The 20,000-nt window shown below is 33.7% G+C and overlaps 1 protein-coding gene across 3 annotated transcripts in view; it reads right to left on the reverse strand.

Moving 5' to 3' along the window:
- Positions 1-20,000, reverse strand: part of LOC137649761 (voltage-dependent calcium channel subunit alpha-2/delta-1-like) — a 197,077-nt gene that overhangs the window by 174,030 nt on the left and 3,047 nt on the right. The gene's annotated exons all lie outside the window — the stretch shown is intronic.

The following is a 20,000-nucleotide window of genomic DNA, read 5'->3' on the forward strand; positions in this document are numbered from 1 at the left end:
GTTGGACACAGGACTGTATTGTCCATAAGGCTGACAAGGCTTAAACCTAGAGGCTGTGACGGGCCGAGAGAAGGTTGTGACTCAAAGGCAGGATGCAAGCAACTGAGTAAATTTATTATAGAACACTCTCCTTTATATACAAAAGCTCAAAGCAACAAGAAATTTTATGTTTGAAAAACAGACAATGTTACAGAGCAAAAAGGCAGACGTGTTTAATCTGGTTCATTTTAGTGCGAGGGAAGAGCGAAGGTACTAGCATAATATATACACAAAATGAACTATGTACGATCGTGTGACACACGGTTGGTACAAGGCCCAGCAAGGGCAGGGGCTTATACAACTTTCTTTTTTTTTTAGAGTTAAACGTGAAATTTATAGATTATTTACCTCAGCTGTAATACCATTGTAATAAATTGTGTGAAAGGAGAGTGTAAAATATACTAAGGTCGGGGGTGGGGACCCATTGTTGAATGTCGATGGGCCCAAAAAAAGCTGGAAGCCTTGGGATCCTGTCATGGGTAAATACAGCAAAGATCTAGAGACCTTGAATACATCACTGGTTGAACATATACACAGGAAGCCGGTGAAAAACTACGGATGAAATCATTAAGGCAGAAGGCATAGCGTAAGAACTTCCAGTACCGAACATAGTGGGGTGAAAAGGCCCACAGTAAGCGACACTTTCATATGAAAACAATATAAGAAATTGTCTGAAATTGAGTGATAAAAGAACTCAATGGTTGCTCTTGGAGCAATAGCCGTGATTCTCAGAAAATAGTGACAAGTAAATATCTATCAATAACAATATAACTCTATCCTATATTAAATATTAAGTTGCTTATTACCTATCAATGATTTTTGCTCACTCATTTTCCTTCACTGAGTTATATCAATACTGGAGTGAAAACCACTGCTACTACAGAAATAAAAAGCAGCGTGCGTTTGACTGTTTTTAAGGACGAAAGCTCAATAATCAATCCACCCTAAAGAAAGTTCTTTCTATTATCGGAAAACTCTCTGCCGTTGTCAATATATGATAATGGAAACTGAAATGTACTTGGAAAAGGACTCCAGTTCTCTCTTGAATAAAGTTGCAAAAAAAAAAAAAAAAAAATCTAATATTTTTTTTTTCTAAAAACGTTGCAAAACATTTCTTCCAAAATTACTCATGATTTTATTTTATATTATGTAAGTATAAATGGAAAACAATTAATCAAGTGATTTAGCATTACTGAAAAAAAATATATACAGAGTATCGATTCATATACAAAGGCTTCATGCATGAAAAACTACATGGCCCTAAAAGCAAGACATTTTGATATTTCTGTGAGTGTATGATGTCATTATGTTTCTGTACGACTATTTAAAAAAAAAATATTACCAATAACCGTATGCTGTTTGATTCTTATTCAAATCTTAAGATATTAATTTCGTGTATACACACACACAAATATATATATATATATATATATATATATATATATATATATATATATATATATATATATATATATATATATATATATGGTTATACGTTTTTATATGAATGTATAAATATAATGTGTGTAAGCGCACGTATGAGTGTTCACATTGAAAGAAAATTAATAATATGAAAAATATTTCGAAATGAGGAAGACACCTTAGACTCTAATCTCAATGCTTGCACATTTCCTTTTCAAAACTCTCTCGGTGGAATTAAAAAACGCGCGTAGGAATGAATACGGAAAACCTTACGCGAGTTTTTGATTAAAAAAAACGTTAGGAAAATCGCGTAAACATTTTTCTTTCTAATACGTATGTGTAGCTCACATTTTTCCAGTACTTTTGTACAATGACTCTGCAAATTAAAGTCCTTGTTCCTCGAGATTAAAAAGAAATGGGGATTTTTTTTTCTTCTCTCGAGATTACATTGCATTTTGTCTTTTAATAGATTACGAGAATTTTAGTGAATATTATAATACATCCAAAAGTCAGACTCATATAAAGTTTCTAGAAGGGTTTTCTCGTATTACTACAAAAGTAGTCAGTTTTCTTAAGACTCTCTATTCAGAAATAAAAATATGCATTTAAATTCTCTCTCTCTCTCTCTCTCTCTCTCTCTCTCTCTCTCTCTCTCTCTCTCTCTCTCTCTCTCTCTCTCTCTCTCTGTGTATATATATATATATATATATATATATATATATATATATATATATATATATATATATATATATATATATGATCTATCTATCTATCTATATATATATCTATATATATATATATATATATATATATATATATATATTTATATATATATCTACCATTCTCTTGTGTGTAGATTCATTATGATGATGTACTTTCGAAATTATAGGGGAGGGTTTAAAAAAAAAATGTGTGAGCAATGTACATATTTCGATAATATTTTGCGAGTAAAACAGGATTTGTATATCTAATTTGCGATATACATACATATATATATATATATATATATATATATATATATATATATATATATATATATATATATATTTATATAAATACATATATATGTATGTATATAGATAGATAGATCAATATATATATATATATATATATATAGAGAGAGAGAGAGAGAGAGAGAGAGAGAGAGAGAGAGAGAGAGAGAGAGAGAGAGAGAGAGAGAGAGAGAGAGAGAGAGATAGATCAATATATATATATATATATATATATATATATATATATATATATATATATATATATATATATATATATATATCCCATCCATATACCAAGGAACTTCCCCCAATTTTGGGGGGTAGCCGACACCAACAATTAAACAAAACAAAAAGGGGACCTCTACTCTCTATGTTCCTTCAGCCTAATCAGGGACTCAACCGAGTTCAGCTGGTACTGCTAGGGTGCCACAGCCCAACCTCCCACATTTCCACCACAGATGAAGCTTCATAATGCTGAATCCCCTACTGCTGCTACCTCCGCGGTCATCTAAGGCACCGGAGGAAGCAGCAGGGCCTACTGGAACTGCGTCACAATCGCTCGCCATTCATTCCTATTTCCAGCACGCTCTCTTGCCTCTCTCACATCTATCCTCCTATCACCCAGAGCTTTCTTCACACCATCCATCCACCCAAACCTTGGCCTTCCTCTTGTACTTCTCCCATCAACTCTTGCATTCATCACCTTCTTTAGCAGACAACCATTTTCCATTCTCTCAACATGGCCAAACCACCTCAACACATTCATATCCACTCTAGCCGCTAACTCATTTCTTACACCCGTTCTCTCCCTCACCACTTCGTTCCTAACCCTATCTACTCGAGATACACCAGCCATACTCCTTAGACACTTCATCTCAAACACATTCAATTTCTGTCTCTCCATCACTTTCATTCCCCACGACTCCGATCCATACATCACAGTTGGTACAATCACTTTCTCATATAGAACTCTCTTTACATTCATGCCCAACCCTCTATTTTTTACTACTCCCTTAAATGCCCCCAACACTTTGCAACCTTCATTCACTCTCTGACGTACATCTGCTTCCACTCCACCATTTGCTGCAACAATAGACCCCAAGTACTTAAACTGATCCACCTCCTCAAGTAACTCTCCATTCAACATGACATTCAACCTTGCACCACCTTCCCTTCTCGTACATCTCATAACCTTACTCTTACCCACATCAACTCTCAACTTCCTTCTCTCACACACCCTTCCAAATTCTGTCACTAGTCGGTCAAGCTTCTCTTCTGTGTCTGCTACCAGTACAGTATCATCCGCAAACAACAACTGATTTACCTCCCATTCATGGTCATTCTCGCCTACCAGTTTTAATCCTCGTCCAAGCACTCGAGCATTCACTTCTCTCACCACTCCATCAACATACAAGTTAAACAACCACGGCGACATCACACATCCCTGTCTCAGCCCCACTCTCACCGGAAACCAATCACTCACTTCATTTCCTATTCTAACACATGCTTTACTACCTTTGTAGAAACTTTTCACTGCTTGCAACAACCTTCCACCAACTCCATATAACCTCATCACATTCCACATTGCTTCCCTATCAACTCTATCATATGCTTTCTCCAGATCCATAAACGCAACATACACCTCCTTACCTTTTGCTAAATATTTCTCGCATATCTGCCTAACTGTAAAAATCTGATTCATACAACCCCTACCTCTTCTAAAACCACCCTGTACTTCCAAGATTGCATTCTCTGTTTTATCCTTAATCCTATTAATCAATACTCTACCATACACTTTTCCAACTACACTCAACAAACTAATACCTCTTGAATTACAACACTCATGCACATCTCCCTTACCCTTATATAGTGGTACAATACATGCACAAACCCAATCTACTGGTACCATTGACAACACAAAACACATATTAAGCAATCTCACCAACCATTCAAGTACAGTCACACCCCCTTCCTTCAACATCTCAGCTTTCACACCGTCCATACCAGATGCTTTTCCTACTCTCGTTTCATCTAGTGCTCTCCTCACTTCATCTATTGTTATCTCTCTCTCATTCTCATCTCCCATCACTGGCACCTCAACACCTGGAACAGCAATTATATCTGCCTCCCTATTATCCTCAACATTCAGCAAACTTTCAAAATATTCCGCCCACCTTTTCCTTGCCTCCTCTCCTTTTAACAACCTTCCATTTCCATCTTTCACTGTCTCTTCAATTCTTGCGCCAGCCTTCCTTACTCTCTTCACTTCTTTCCAAAACTTCTTCTTATTCTCTTCATATGACTGACCCAATCCCTGACCCCACCTCAGGTCAGCTGCCCTCTTTGCCTCACGTACCTTGCGCTTTACTTCCACCTTTTTCTCTCTATATTTTTCATACTTCTCTATACTATTACTCTGCAGCCATTCTTCAAAAGCCCTCTTTTTCTCTTCCACTTTCACCTTCACTCCTTCATTCCACCATTCACTGCCCTTCCTCATGCTGCCTCCAACAACCTTCTTGCCACATACATCACTTGCAATCCCAACAAAATTTTCTTTTACTAACTTCCACTCCTCCTCTAAATTACCAGTTTCTCTTATTCTCACCTCATCATATGCCATTTTCAACCTTTCCTGATATTTACTTTTTACCCCCGGTTTTATTAGCTCTTCAATCCTCACTACCTCCCTTTTACATCCACTTACTGTATTCCCCCACTCTTTTGCTACAACTAATTTTCCTTCCACCAAAAAATGATCAGACATACCGTTAGCCATACCCCTAAACACGTGCACGTCTTTCAATCTTCCAAACATTCTCTTAGTTACCAACACATAATCCATTAATGCCCTTTCTACTACTCTTCTATTTGCCACTCTTACCCATGTATACTTATTTTTATCTTTCTTTTTAAAGAAGCTAGCACTTATTACCATCTCTTGTTCAACACACATGTCTACCAGTCTCTCACCACTCTCATTTTCACCTGGTACTCCATACTTACCAATGACACCTTCTACCTCTCCAGCGCCCACTCTAGCATTTAAGTCACCCATAACAACTACATAATTCCTTCTACCCAGTCCTTCTACACACCTAGTTAAATCATTCCAGAACTCATTCCGCTCTTCTTCACTTTTCTCACTACCTGGCCCATACGCACTGACAAACGCCCAACATTCCCTACCCAACATAACCCTTACCCACATTAACCTAGATGATATCTCCTTCCATTCCACTACTTTACCTGTCATCCATTCACTCAGCAATAACGCCACACCCTCTCTCGCTCTTCCCCTTTCAATCCCAGACACTCTACCAGACATTTCACCAAACATGACTTCACCCTTTCCTTTCATCTTTGTCTCACACAAGGCCAATACATCCATCCTTCTACTTCTAAACATACTTCCAATCTCACATCTTTTACTCTCTGTCGTACTACATCCACGCACATTTAAACACCCCAAAACTAGAGTGCGGGGAGCAGTCACTCTCCCCCCAGCTCCATCTATATATATATATATATATATATATATATATATATATATATAGATAGATAGATAGATAGATCAATATATATATATATATGTATATATATATATATATATATATATATATATATATATATATTGATCTATCTATCTATATATATATACATATATATGTATTTATATAAATATATATATATATATATATATATATATATATATATATATATATGTATATATATATATATATGTATATATATGTATGTATATCGCAAATTAGATATACAAATCCAGTTTTACTCGCAAAATATTATCTAAATATGTACTTTGCCCACACATTTTTTTTTTTTAAAACCCTCCCCTATAATTTCGAAAGTACACCATCACAATGAATCTACACACAAGAGAATGGTAAAAAAAATTACGTATTTATACATAAGAATACAAACAAAATGAGATTCCTTTTGCTCAATGATGGAAACAAAAATTATTATTTATAACGTATATCCTTACCCATAGGTTCTCTCTCTCTCTCTCTCTCTCTCTCTCTCTCTCTCTCTCTCTCTCTCTCTCTCTCTCTCTCTCTCTCTATATATATATATATATATATATATATATATACATATATATATATATATATATATATATATATTTATATATATGTTTATATATATATATATATATATATATATATATTTATATATATGTTTATATATATATATATAAATATATGTGTACATATATATATATACATATGTATAGATAGATGGACATACACACACACACACACACACACACATATATATATATATATATATATATATATATATATATATATATATAAACGACAAATGCAGCCATTACTAGTCCACTGAAGGACATAGGCCTCACACATGTCAATTCATATCTGTTGTTTGGCCACTTATCATCACCACGCTGGCCAGTGCGGATTGGTGATGGCGGCAGATTTTCGTCTGATCGCTGACAGCAAACCAACCTAGTATGTGTGGCACTTAGTACAGGTTTGCTGATCATAGGAGTACGCAAGCCCACCCACCACGATAAGGGATATATATATATATATATATATATATATATATATATATATATATATATATATATATGTATATATATACATATATATATATATATATATATATATAAATATATATATATATATATATATATATATATAAAATATATATATATATATATATATATATATATACATGTGTGTGTACATGTACAGTACATACACACACACACACACACACACACACACATATATATATATATATATATATATATATATATATGTATGTATATATATAGGTATATATTCATATATTTACAGTACGCATGTATATATGTATATATATATATATATATATATATATATATATATATATATATATATATATGTATATATATATATATATATATATATATATATATATACATATATATATATATATGTATAAATATACAGCATATATATATATATATATATATATATATATATATATATAGATAGATATATGTGTGTATATATACTGTACATGCACACACACTCATATATATATACATATATATATACATATATATATATATATATATCATATATATATATATATATATATATGTGTGTGTGCATGTACATTACATACACACACATTTATATGTATATATATATATATATATATATATATATATATATATATATATATATATATATATATATATACATAATTGAATACAGTATTTTATTCTCTGAACTAGATCTAGTTCAGAGAATAAAATACTGTATTCGAGTCTATATATATATATATATATATATATATATATATATATATATATATATATATATATATATATGTGTGTGTGTGTGTGTGTGTGTATACTGTATATATATATATATATATATATATATATATATATATATATATATATATATATATATATATATATATATATACGTAAATGCAGTATTTTTTTCTCTGAACTAGATCTATGTTCATATATTCAAGTCAATCCCTGCTCCATGGATATTTACGACCGTTAAGTAATGGACGCTTCCGTCTCTAGCTGGATGGTCTCCCATCAAAATTCTGACCAGATCCAATGTTGCTTAACTTCCGTGATCTAACGACCAGTGGCATAGTGAACGCGTTTGTGTATATGTGTTCGTTGATGTACGTTTGTTTCAACCAGTCCGTAAGACTAAATATGAAAAATAAGTAGCCTCTTGCATTATGACGGAGAAGTAGCCGCTTGCATACTTCATACTTCGATAATCCCCAGAAAACGATACTCCTTTAATCAGCATTAATTCGGGAGGATCAAACTTCGTTCCAAGATCAGTGTTGGATTACACTTCTGCGAATTGGTTGTTGATGGCAAGAGTTAAGAGATATCATCAAGGGTTCGAGCTTTAACTTGGCATTAAAGGAGAACGCCAGTTCCCACTGCGGTCCCTATGTGAGGATTGCCCTGATATTCAACGTTGCATTGTGTTTCTGCTAACGGATAGCACCAATAGCAATAATAACAATATTGATATTGATAATATTATAAAAATTATGATGATGGTAATGATGGAGACTATGATGATGATGATAATAAAAGTACATAGAGGACAATAAAAAACGGAAAAATAATTGTAATGATGGCAAATCTTGTGAAGGCGAACCCCAAAACTTGAGATAGCCGTAACAAAAGGGAATAAAGAGATTATATCTTTTAGGTGAATTAATCAATGAAACGAAAAATTACAGCAACAATATCCATAATACAATCAAACATATACAACAGAGCTAATCTTCCATACTGTTTATCAGCACATGAATTTCAAAATAGAGTTAAAAATCATTACTTTTTCCAACAACCTAAAATTGCTTTACTCGGCCATTACTTGAATAAAAGGTACTCCCTCTCAACAACAAGAAGGCTGGAAGGCTAAAGCAAACAGAGAAGCAACAAGTCTCCCTTTGTAGATCACTTCGAAAGTACTGTACGTGGTAATCGGCTGAGCCTTAGCACTAAAAAACGGAAATATGTAGTGGCTACTTGACTACAAAAAAATCTAAGGGGTTTTCTAAACTAAATAGCCATCGTGGAAATGGTCGAACTTAGTACAAATAACATTCAAAATCATGAGATATGTTCTTTCTTTTGTGGTCCATGTCTCTCTCTCTCTCTCTCTCTCTCTCTCTCTCTCTCTCTCTCTCTCTCTCTCTCTCTCTCTCTCTCTCTCTATATATATATATATATATATATATATATATATATATATATATATATATATATATATATATATATATATAAAACAAGGACACATCGATAATTCATTTAAATGTAATATGTCTTGTACTATATAGCTATTTGAAGAAGCAGTTCCGTATGTGTGTCCAAAGACCATAATATTTCATTACGAACAAATTTCCTAACAACTTATCAATAGTATTTTAAAGTGAATATCTCACACTCCATCTAGTGATGTCAACAACATTCCTATAATTTCCATCTAAAAATGAACCGTCACGGTCAGGTCTTATTAAACAAAATGTGTGAATATCGATTTCATTAAAGGTCTGAGCGTTCCCTTTATTTCGGTCGACAGGGATTCGTAATAAACAAACAACTAGTTCAGATTTAATATAATTATAAGTTAGGAACGTTTGTACAATAAAATTTATTGCATATATATTTATTAATTGATTTAATTTGTATTGAGCTGATTTATAACTATGTAAAACAATGTAGTTCATATCAGTATTTTGTAAAGAATAATTACGTATATAATGTAAATTGCTAAGATGTAATTGTATTTTTATAACAAAAGATAAAAAAAAAAAGTTCAGTTGAACGTGGCATCAATGCTTACGCGGAATTTGAGTTTCATAACTCGTGGAATTTGATTCCTGCTTAAAATCAGATTCGTAATATCATCGGCTAACTTCAGACCCAATTGCCCTCCGCGATACCTTTAGACATAAACTATTATTTGATGCCTTGCGCCTCAAGACGATCGTTAAAACAAGGAGGTGGTCCGAACCAGTTGACTCGGCAATTCGCTATTCGGTGATTTTAAATCTTTGAGATTCACAAATATTTCAAGATACTGTCTTTTCGTTGAGATAGGTATAGCCACGATATGGATTGAAATTTGCTGTTTACCGATGAAAGGTTTTCGTTTTCAGTTGATATACACATATATAATCTAATCAACAATTTGAAACAGTAAAAAAGACCAATAGTTTGTGACGGGCCGAAAGAAGGTTGTGACTCAAAGACAGTATGAAGGCAACTGAGTGAGTTTATTATAGAACACTCTCCTTTATATACAAAAGCTCAAAGCAACAAGAATTTTCATGTTCAAAAACAGACACTGTTACAGAGGAGCAAAACAGAGATGTTTATTCTGGTTCTTTTTTAGTGCGAGGGAAGAGCGAAGATACAAGCATAATATATATACACAAAATGAATTATGTACGATCGTGTGACACTCGGTTGGTACAAGTTTAATTCATTTAGGATGTAATGTCACATGTGATGGAAAATGAGAAAAAGAGACCGAGAAGAAAATATTCATGGCAAAATATGCATTTTGAAAAATCAGGAAAATAATAACCAAATCAAAAATATCTATGTACCTAAGAAGGAGTTTGTGAAATGTTTTGTTTGGTCTGTAGCGTAGTATTGCTGTAAAACTTGAACCTTAAGGAAAGCAGACGAAGAGAGGTTACAGGTTGCAGAAATGTCATTTTGGAGGAGAATGCTGAAAATATCATGGACTGAGAGGAAAACTAATTTGGAGGTACTGGAAAGGCTGGGAGTCGGTGAGAGCTTTTAGCTTCGATGAGAAGTAGGCAAATGAGGCTTGTGGGTCGCACAGTGAGAAGACAAAAATAAAAAATTTCTCTCTCAGTAGTAAAGATGGAAGGAGGCCGAAAGGATGACCTAGACAAAAATATATGGATGGATTGCTGAGAATGACTGGAGGAAGAATGTCTGCAGCTCAGTTGCTGCAGAAAGCCGGAAATAAGAAATGAGAGAGGAATGGCGAGACATGATTACCGACGTCCTTGAGGATATGGCATCCGGATGATGATGATGATGATAAAGCTGATTACTGTAATCTTAAACACGAAATGTGTGTATGTATTATATATATATATATATATATATATATATATATATATATATATATATAAAGTGTGTATACACATATGTTTATATACATACGTATTATATATGTGTGTGTCATATATATATATATATATATATATATATATATATATATATATATATACATATATATATATATATATATATATATATATATATATGAATATAGTTTCCTTGGATTTCTAAAATCGTAATATACAGAAAAGAGGATAACTACTATCATGGAAAGACCCTGGTTACGATGGCTTAACTGTTGAAATGATACTGGCTGAAAATGAAGTGACCCCCAGAATATTTGCAAGATTATTTTGTGGCATGAAGAGGCAAAAACCCTGATGAATGGGAGTTAGAAGTGCTGGTGAAAAATGGCAAAAAAATGGAGACCTGACTTACTGCAATTATTACAGAGGCATCACACTTACGTCAGTTTACATGAAAATATATAGTATGCTTATTCTAAAGAGACTAGAGAGAAGGATTAATGGAATTCTGAGAGATGAACAAGCAGGGTTTAGAAAAGGTAAAAGTTGTACTGAGCAAATTTTCCTTTTGAGACATCTTTTACAGCAATGCATGGAATATTGAAATCCGATTTTGATGGCATTTGTGAACTATGAAAAAGATTTTACACCGGCCAATTTTATATCGAGCCCTGCGTTATTACGGAATTTGATTAAGTCTGTTCATAAGCATAGCTAGTGCAAAGTTAATGTTAGTGGAGTCCTATCAAACGAATTTCCAGTGAACAGTGGGGTACTTCAAGGGAATGTATTGTCACCTATGTTGTTTATCCTCCTCATGGATTTTGTAATGTGTATAATAATTGGAGATGGCGGAGAAGGATTGGACTGGATTGGTAATAGAAAATAAGCGGATCCAGAGTATGCTGTTAATGCAGTACTTGCTTACAAGAATGCATGAAATATCCCTGGATATTGGGGTCAAGATCAATAGAAGACAGATATAGATGATAAGAGCAGAATATTCAATGGAAGATGAAATATCATTGGAAGCAGAAAGGGTTAATGAGGTGGAATCATTCAAGTATTTAAGAACTATGATCTCCAATGCAGGGTCTTCAGAATTGGAATTTGGTGAAAGTTTGGAAAAAGCAAATCACACAATTGCTAGGTTAAGTATAATCTTGAAATCAAATCGCCTGAAATTACTTATAAAAATCAGGCTGTATATAAGTTTAGCGAGATGGGTATTATTGTGTTGACATGAGTCGTGGTCTGACAATGAAACAAACTCCAACAGATTTATAGATTTGAGAACAAAACCCTCAGAAGGATATAGGATTAGATGGCAAGACAGGATTAGGAATGAAACTATAAGAGAGACTACTCGAGTGCCATTTGTGAATGAGATCATGATGGAGGGTAGATGGAGATGGTTTGGGCATGCTCTTCGCACTCCCCAAGAGAAATTACTTCACCAAATGTTCAACTGGGCTCCACATGGCACTAGAAGAGTTGAAAGACCCAAGCCTACATGGCAGAGGACTATGAAGCATGAAGTAGGAAATGATGAATGGAGAAGTATTGATTTAAAAGCTCAAGATAGAGACGACTGGTGAAATTTAACAGAGGCCCTTTGCGTCAATAGGCGTAGGAGATGATGATGATGATGATGATGATGATGATGATGCTGATGATGCTGATTAGAATATTCTGGCATTCAGCTACTCGTGTCCATTTTGTTTGGATTTTAATTAAGATATGTGAATGAAACCTCACACAAAAATAGCTTTTTTCATAATCAAGTCTAAAAAATTCACGACTAATGTACAATTTTCCTCACATTTACTGAAATGAATAAAATGTATATTATGTTTTTCGAAAAAATTAAAGTAAAGTTTGCTTTCATAACCAAAATACAGATGAACATTCAGTAAATAAGCATCTGGCGGTGTTATTCTCTACATCATTAACGATGGCTCTTTGTTCAAAAGACTAATAAACAAAATTCAAAAGAAATGTTTTATTTTTTTTTATTTTCTCTTGCATTCTGTCAATTTACATTTAGTTAGATGTATAGCATTAATCATGAATCAGAATTTCAACACAGACACAAAGAATCTTATATGTATTGAATTACTAAGGCAGAACAAATTCACGTTTTAACGCAAAGGTAATATATATGATAATAATACTTGTTTATTTCTTGTCTTATGTAAATAATATAAATTCCTTGCAAGAAATACCAGGACATGGGACATAACCCATTCATAGTCTTGCATGCCACAACACTATACCTCTTTTTATTTTTCCTAGAAGTCTGCACGACAGTTATTACTCTGAAGTGGTGATGTATTTACACTAATAAAGACGTGGCCTCTTTACATTTCCTTCCGCAATGCTTTTATGGTAATGGTAGATACATTTTACATCTCTCTCTCTCTCTCTCTCTCTCTCTCTCTCTCTCTCTCACACACACACACACACACACGCACACGGAGACACACACACAACACACACACATACACATACATGTATATAGAAGCGAGCATGGGCTAATACAAAGTAAACAAGTACTAGCTTGAACGATTAAATTTACTGAATAATGATTGTCTCCGATTTTTCAGAGACTAAAATAATCGCAAGCATTCAGTACAAATTAAACTTCATAGCACAGCAAGTTAATTTATTTCTTGTTCGAATATGATAAAGTCTGTGAGAAAATCCTTAGTGAGGCTATTCAGAGGTCTGATAACTGCTTCAACCTCTTATACACCGCCTACCCTGGCGTTATAACAAGTAAGTTGGTTCTCCAGATGGGACATCTGATCATGCCATGGTTTATTTAGTGGTGAAGACTGAGCAGGCTATCCCTGTTGTACCATACTCATGTAAGACATATAAAACCTCACGTAGACTGGAAAGGCATTTTGAGTCATCACAATTGTGTAATAGTGTTGATCCTGTTGTTCCTTTGAATGAGAATCTAATCAACATAATTGACAGGCGTACCCTTCTCGTCTGCTAAGGTACCGAGAGAAAGACAAACCATGGTTCATTGATGATTGTAGACGTGCTTATTTGGAGAAGCAGGAAGGCAATCCTCTTTAGAAGGGTAACAGATCAGATTTGACTTGGAATAACTATACTTAGCTTACAGATTTTGCTGAAAGAGTTTATGCTTCGACTGAAAATGAATATAATTTAACCATAAAAGAAAACCTTTTTTGGTACAACCTAGGGACTTGAGTGGTGCAATACCTTTAAATCTGTGCTCTTTGGTCTAGATGCAACATCCCCCTTCACTTAAAACCAGATGGCTCTGTCACTCATTGTCCAAAGGAAAAGGCAACCCTTTTGGCTAATGTGTGTGATAGTAAGCAGAGTAATGAGAAACTTGATCTTCCTCATTCCTGTTTTCCTCTTTTCGATCTTGTAAAATTAAAGCTCTCTGGCTGGGTCTTGATGCCTATCAAGGTGTAGACCTAAATGTATTTTTCCTTTGTTTTTATAAAGACTGCAGATTTCTTACCTATGTGAGGAGCTGTTAGCACTTGTTGGAGAATTGGTAATCTTACTCAAGTCCAACTGATTACCGCCCAATTTCCATATTATCTAAAGTTTTTTAATGTCTTTTAGCTTAACGTCTGAATAAGTTTGCTGAAGGTAATCATCTGTTCCCTAGTTTGCAATTTGGCTTTCGTAAAGGCCTTAGAACATGTGATGTCCTCAAAATCTCTAATGCTGTACAGAAATCCCTTGATTATAGTTTGGAAATTCGTATAATTGACCTTAATATTAGTGCTGCCTTTGACAGTGTTTATCATAAGACCCCTGTTTTCAAACTCAAACAGTTGGGAGTGGGTGGGTCTTTTTTTCAGCATCATTATTGAATTTTTAGGCAATAGATCACAGAGAGTTATTGTTAATGGGCACCATAGTGAGTATTGGAATGTGATATCTGGTGTTCCTCAAGATAGTGTTCTTGGCCCATTACTTTTCATATTATATGCACATAACATGAGATTTGGCCTAGAAAACAAATTCGTTCCGTATGCAGATTATGCTACTCTCTTTGCATCAATTCCATCTCCTTAATATAGATCTGGAATTGCTGAACTGCTTAATAGATATCTAGCTAAGATTAGTGCATGGTGAAAATTACGGGGTATGATGTTGAATCTTAATAAAACTCAAAGTATGATTTTAAGTAGGTCAAGGACAGTTGCTCCTCAACGTCCAGATCTCCGCATTGATAATGTTTTTATAACTCTGTATGACTCTAAATTTCAGGTGTGATTCTGGACAGCAAGTTTACTTGTGAGAAACACTTTAGGTCTGAGTTTTCTTCAATTGCAAAAAAATTGGCTTATTGAGACAGTCTTGTAAGATTTCCAGTGATCCATTTATTCTGAAGAAGTGCTTTAATTGTTTCATTCTACCTTGTTTCATGTATTGTTCTCATGTCAGACTTCAGCTGCTGATTCTTATCTTAATCTATTAGACAAGAACTTACGGTCTATTAAATTTCTTTCTCCTGATCTAGATACTAATCTCTGACCCCGTCGTTCAATTAGTTCATTATGCATGTTGCATAAGATTTTTCATAATTCTGACCATCCTTTACATTAAGATCTTCCCAGACAGTAACATACTGTTTGTAATACTAGGTATGCAGTTAATTCTAATAGTCATGTCTTCTCCATCATGAGGCTCAATACTACTTAGTAATCTGGAAGTTTTATTCCAGCTGTGACCAAATTGTGAAATGATCTTCCTAATCGGGTATTTAAATTGGTAGTAGGTAGTAAGTGGGCCAAGCCACAAGCCAAACGTTGAGATACTACCGCTAGAGAGTTATGGGGTCCTGTGACTGGCCAGGCAGTACGACATTGGTTCACATTCCTTTTGCCTACACATACACCTAATAATCTGGCTTATTCTTTACAGATTCTCCTCTGTCCTCATACAACTGACAACACTGAGATTGCCAAACAATTCTTCTTCACCCAAGGGGTTAACTACAGTACTGTAATTGTTCAGTAGCTACTTTTCTCCTGGTAAGGGTAGAAGAGACTCTTTAGCTATGGTAAGCAGCTCTTCTAGGAGAAGGACATTCCAAAATCAAACAGTTGTTCTCTAGTCTTGGGTAGTGCCATAACCTCTATACCATGGTCTTCCACTGTCTTGTGTTAGAGTTCTCTGCTTGAGCGTACACTCAAGCACACTATTCTATCTAAGTCCTCTTCCTCTTGTTTTGTTAAAGTTTTTATCGTTTATATAGATGATATTTATTTTAATGTTACTGGTCTAAAAAAAATATTTCATTTTGCCTTGTTTCCTTTCCTCCCTGGGCTATTTTCCCTGGGCTTATAGCACCCTGCTTTTCCAACTAGGATTGCAGCTTGGCAAGTATTAATAATAATAATAACTTCAAAAATTCAAACTTGCAGAAAATGTTCAATGTTGAACAGGCCAACATAAGTCTTTTAATAGTTTATGTATGGAAGATCGGTGTCAATATTGTTACTGTTCTTAACATATTCAATTTTAATTGTTCATCACTTCTCATATAGTTTATTAATTTCCTTTCCTCACTGGGCTATTATACCTTGTTGGAGCCTTTGGGCTTATAGTACCCTGCTTTTCCAACTAGGGTTGTAGCTTAGCTAATAATAATAATAATAATAATAATGATAATAATAATAATAATAATGAAGGCAACTAACTAGACGGAGAGGAACCACATACATATGCTAAAAATCACAATCATATATGTACACTACTACCTTGTATTACCCGAAATAGCAGTTCTAGGATGCAATGACATCCAGGATATATCCACATAACATTTAAAAGAAGGACTGCGTTGGCAGGAAGAAAGAAGAAGCAAAAATCGAGATATAACACCTCCTCAAGAGAATTTTATGTTGCTTGAAGAGGATATTATGTATGCGGGAGGAGGCTCCATTCCTCGCTGCTCGGAGAACAACTATACGCTGTTTCATTAAATGATGTCTTGATATATTCAGCCCTCAACTTGGAGTCTTCCTTCAGTTGCAATGATGATATCGGGTAGTGCTACGATTAGTTATACGGTGGAACAAGGAGGAGAGAGAGAGAGAGAGAGAGAGAGAGAGAGAGAGAGAGAGAGAGAGAGAGAGGTGGTGGGGATTAAGAGGTTAAAAATGCGATGATGGGAAAGTCGCAAAATAATTGGTAACAAGTGAACATATTGAGATTAACATTCGCCCAAATTCTTATAATATTGGCATCGAGAGAGAGAGAGAGAGAGAGAGAGAGAGAGAGAGAGAGAGAGAGAGAGAGAGAGAGAGAGAGAGAGAGAGAGAGAGAGAGAGAGTTAAAAACGTGATGATGGCAAAATCCCAAAATAATTTGTAACAAGTCAACGTATTGAGATTAACATTCGCCCAAATTCTTATAATATTAGCATTAAATGTTTCCAAACACATCGTTGATGAGATTGCTTATAAAATCCCTTCTAGCATATTGGTAACAATGGTGAAGGCACTAATGAATTCTCCAGCAAAGGTTATCTTAGAATGCTTAAGTGTAGTGCAATCTGAGGAATGACTTTCTCAAGTTAATTGTCAAATATCTTTATATGAATAAGAGAATCAGTTGGTTTAGCACTAATACATCAAATTTTCATAGCCGCTGGATAACGGGGAATTCTAAACTTGAATCTAATAAATAAAAAATTAATGCAAACTAGTTAAAAAAGACTCTAAAGCTAAACAACATCTGTGAATTAAATCATGTAACAGAGTTCCCTACTGGTTTCCATTTAAAACTTTGCAATGCATATATTTGATATTGACTACCATAACAAATAACGTATATCCTATGCAGCCGGTTAAGAATATCTTCAGGGTAATAAGAAAGAAATGCGGCTTATAGAAAAAAAAAAGTCAAAACTAAAAAGCTAAGGACACCGACGTTCCTCTTCGTAAATGGTCAAATAAAGTGAGAACTGGCTGGCATAGACTGACTTGAGTGAAGGCTTTTTTTTTTTTTTCTTTTATTTATTTTTTTAAGCAATTGAGGTTACATAAGTATATATCTTCAGAAATACTAATAACAAATTTTGAGGAGTACCGCATGGGCATTTAAATTATACTGCCAGATAATTACCAATCCCTCTTCAAAATTTGAAGGGATATGGACTGTACTTGAACAACATTTGGTTGCACTTCAACACACATATCTATTTCTTGTAGAAAAAAAATGTTCACCTAAAACTTTACTATTAAAACTTAATTCAAGGCCCCATTTGACAGCAAAGACAATACTAAATTATTTAATCTGCGCAACTTTTACTTTGAATTGGCTGTCTATTTAATGAAACTCATAGGAAAGTTTTTAGATAAACTATTGTTGATTTAGACTCGGTTACCCTTGGGAATTGGGGTACCGTCTGGAGAGGGTAAACCAGTGTAGTTTATATCCCTTCCAATTCTGATATATATATATATATATATATATATATATATATATATATATATATATATATATATATATATATATATATATATATATATACATATATATACATACTTTTGGAAATGTATAGTATATGATAAAGGATAACTGAAAGGATGCCCTTCAAGAATCGACTAAATCATAGTTTTCACTCCAAAGAAATAGAATGTCACCATTTCGGAAAAATTTCATCTTGATGATAAAGATCATTGAATATTGTTCGGGAATCTGTATAGGAGGAAAGAATTTCAAGAAAATAAATTGTAATGTTAAAATTACTATATCTAAAAATAAAGAAACTCTTGCAAACAATATTCAACGCTCTGGTAACTCGTAGATACGTTTTTCAAATACTATGTAGGGAATATTAGAGGTTTCTTCTAATAATGAGAATCATTAAATGAAATATTTCTAGGCTTCAACGCACTGGCAAATTGGCACATCTCCCTTATATAATAAAGAGCAAGCTTCTGTGATATATTTATATATATATATATATAAATATATATATATATATATATATATATATATATATATATATATATATATATATATTTATATGTATATACATATATATATATATATATATATATATATATATATAGATATAGATATATATATATATATATATATATATATATATATATATATATATATATATATATATATATTTCAAGTAACGCCCAGTTCTTAACGTCCCTTGGTTAGGGGGAGAGAAGTAGCCATACCCTGGCGAGAGAGCGGTGAGTGTGGGTGTTTGTGCTCATATATCTAAACATTTTGCAGTTGTTTTTGACGGGTCTCGTACACAAGTGGTACAACATTGTCTAATCCTTAAACTTTAATGAGGTCAAGTTTCCTCGAGTCTTATGATCACACCGCTTGCTCAACCGTCCCAAACCTTAGTGGAGGCCAACAGCTACATCGTTTATTACTAAAAAAAATAACAAATAAATGCTCCATGAGTTGCTGAAATATGTGATAGCGTGTGTCTGGTTCAAATTCTTGATCTGACAATGTTCCCATTACTTAAGTCAGAGATATTGCAAGTAATCACGTTCTACTGTCTTCCCAAGTGGCAAGAGATTTTGATTACCCTTTTTATTGTGTATTAAGAATACAATAAAATAATGCACATAATCTTTACTTTTTATATTCATAATTATTGTACGCATATGATCAGTCAATAATCACCAGTAATAACTGTTATCCTCCTAATATTCAAGTTAATATGTCATATCCTGCTGTGAGAGAAGATGAAATGTAACTGCCTCTGCAACACATCATGCTAGTATTAATTTCATTCAAGCCTTTTCATGACAACTCCTAATAATGACATCACTTTATAGCCAAATACGATTCCCTCCGAGATTCCCCAAAACCCCATCAGCTTTTACGAGAACC

This window comes from Palaemon carinicauda, chromosome 11, assembly GCF_036898095.1.
Source record: "Palaemon carinicauda isolate YSFRI2023 chromosome 11, ASM3689809v2, whole genome shotgun sequence".
Lineage (NCBI taxonomy): Eukaryota > Metazoa > Arthropoda > Malacostraca > Decapoda > Palaemonidae > Palaemon > Palaemon carinicauda.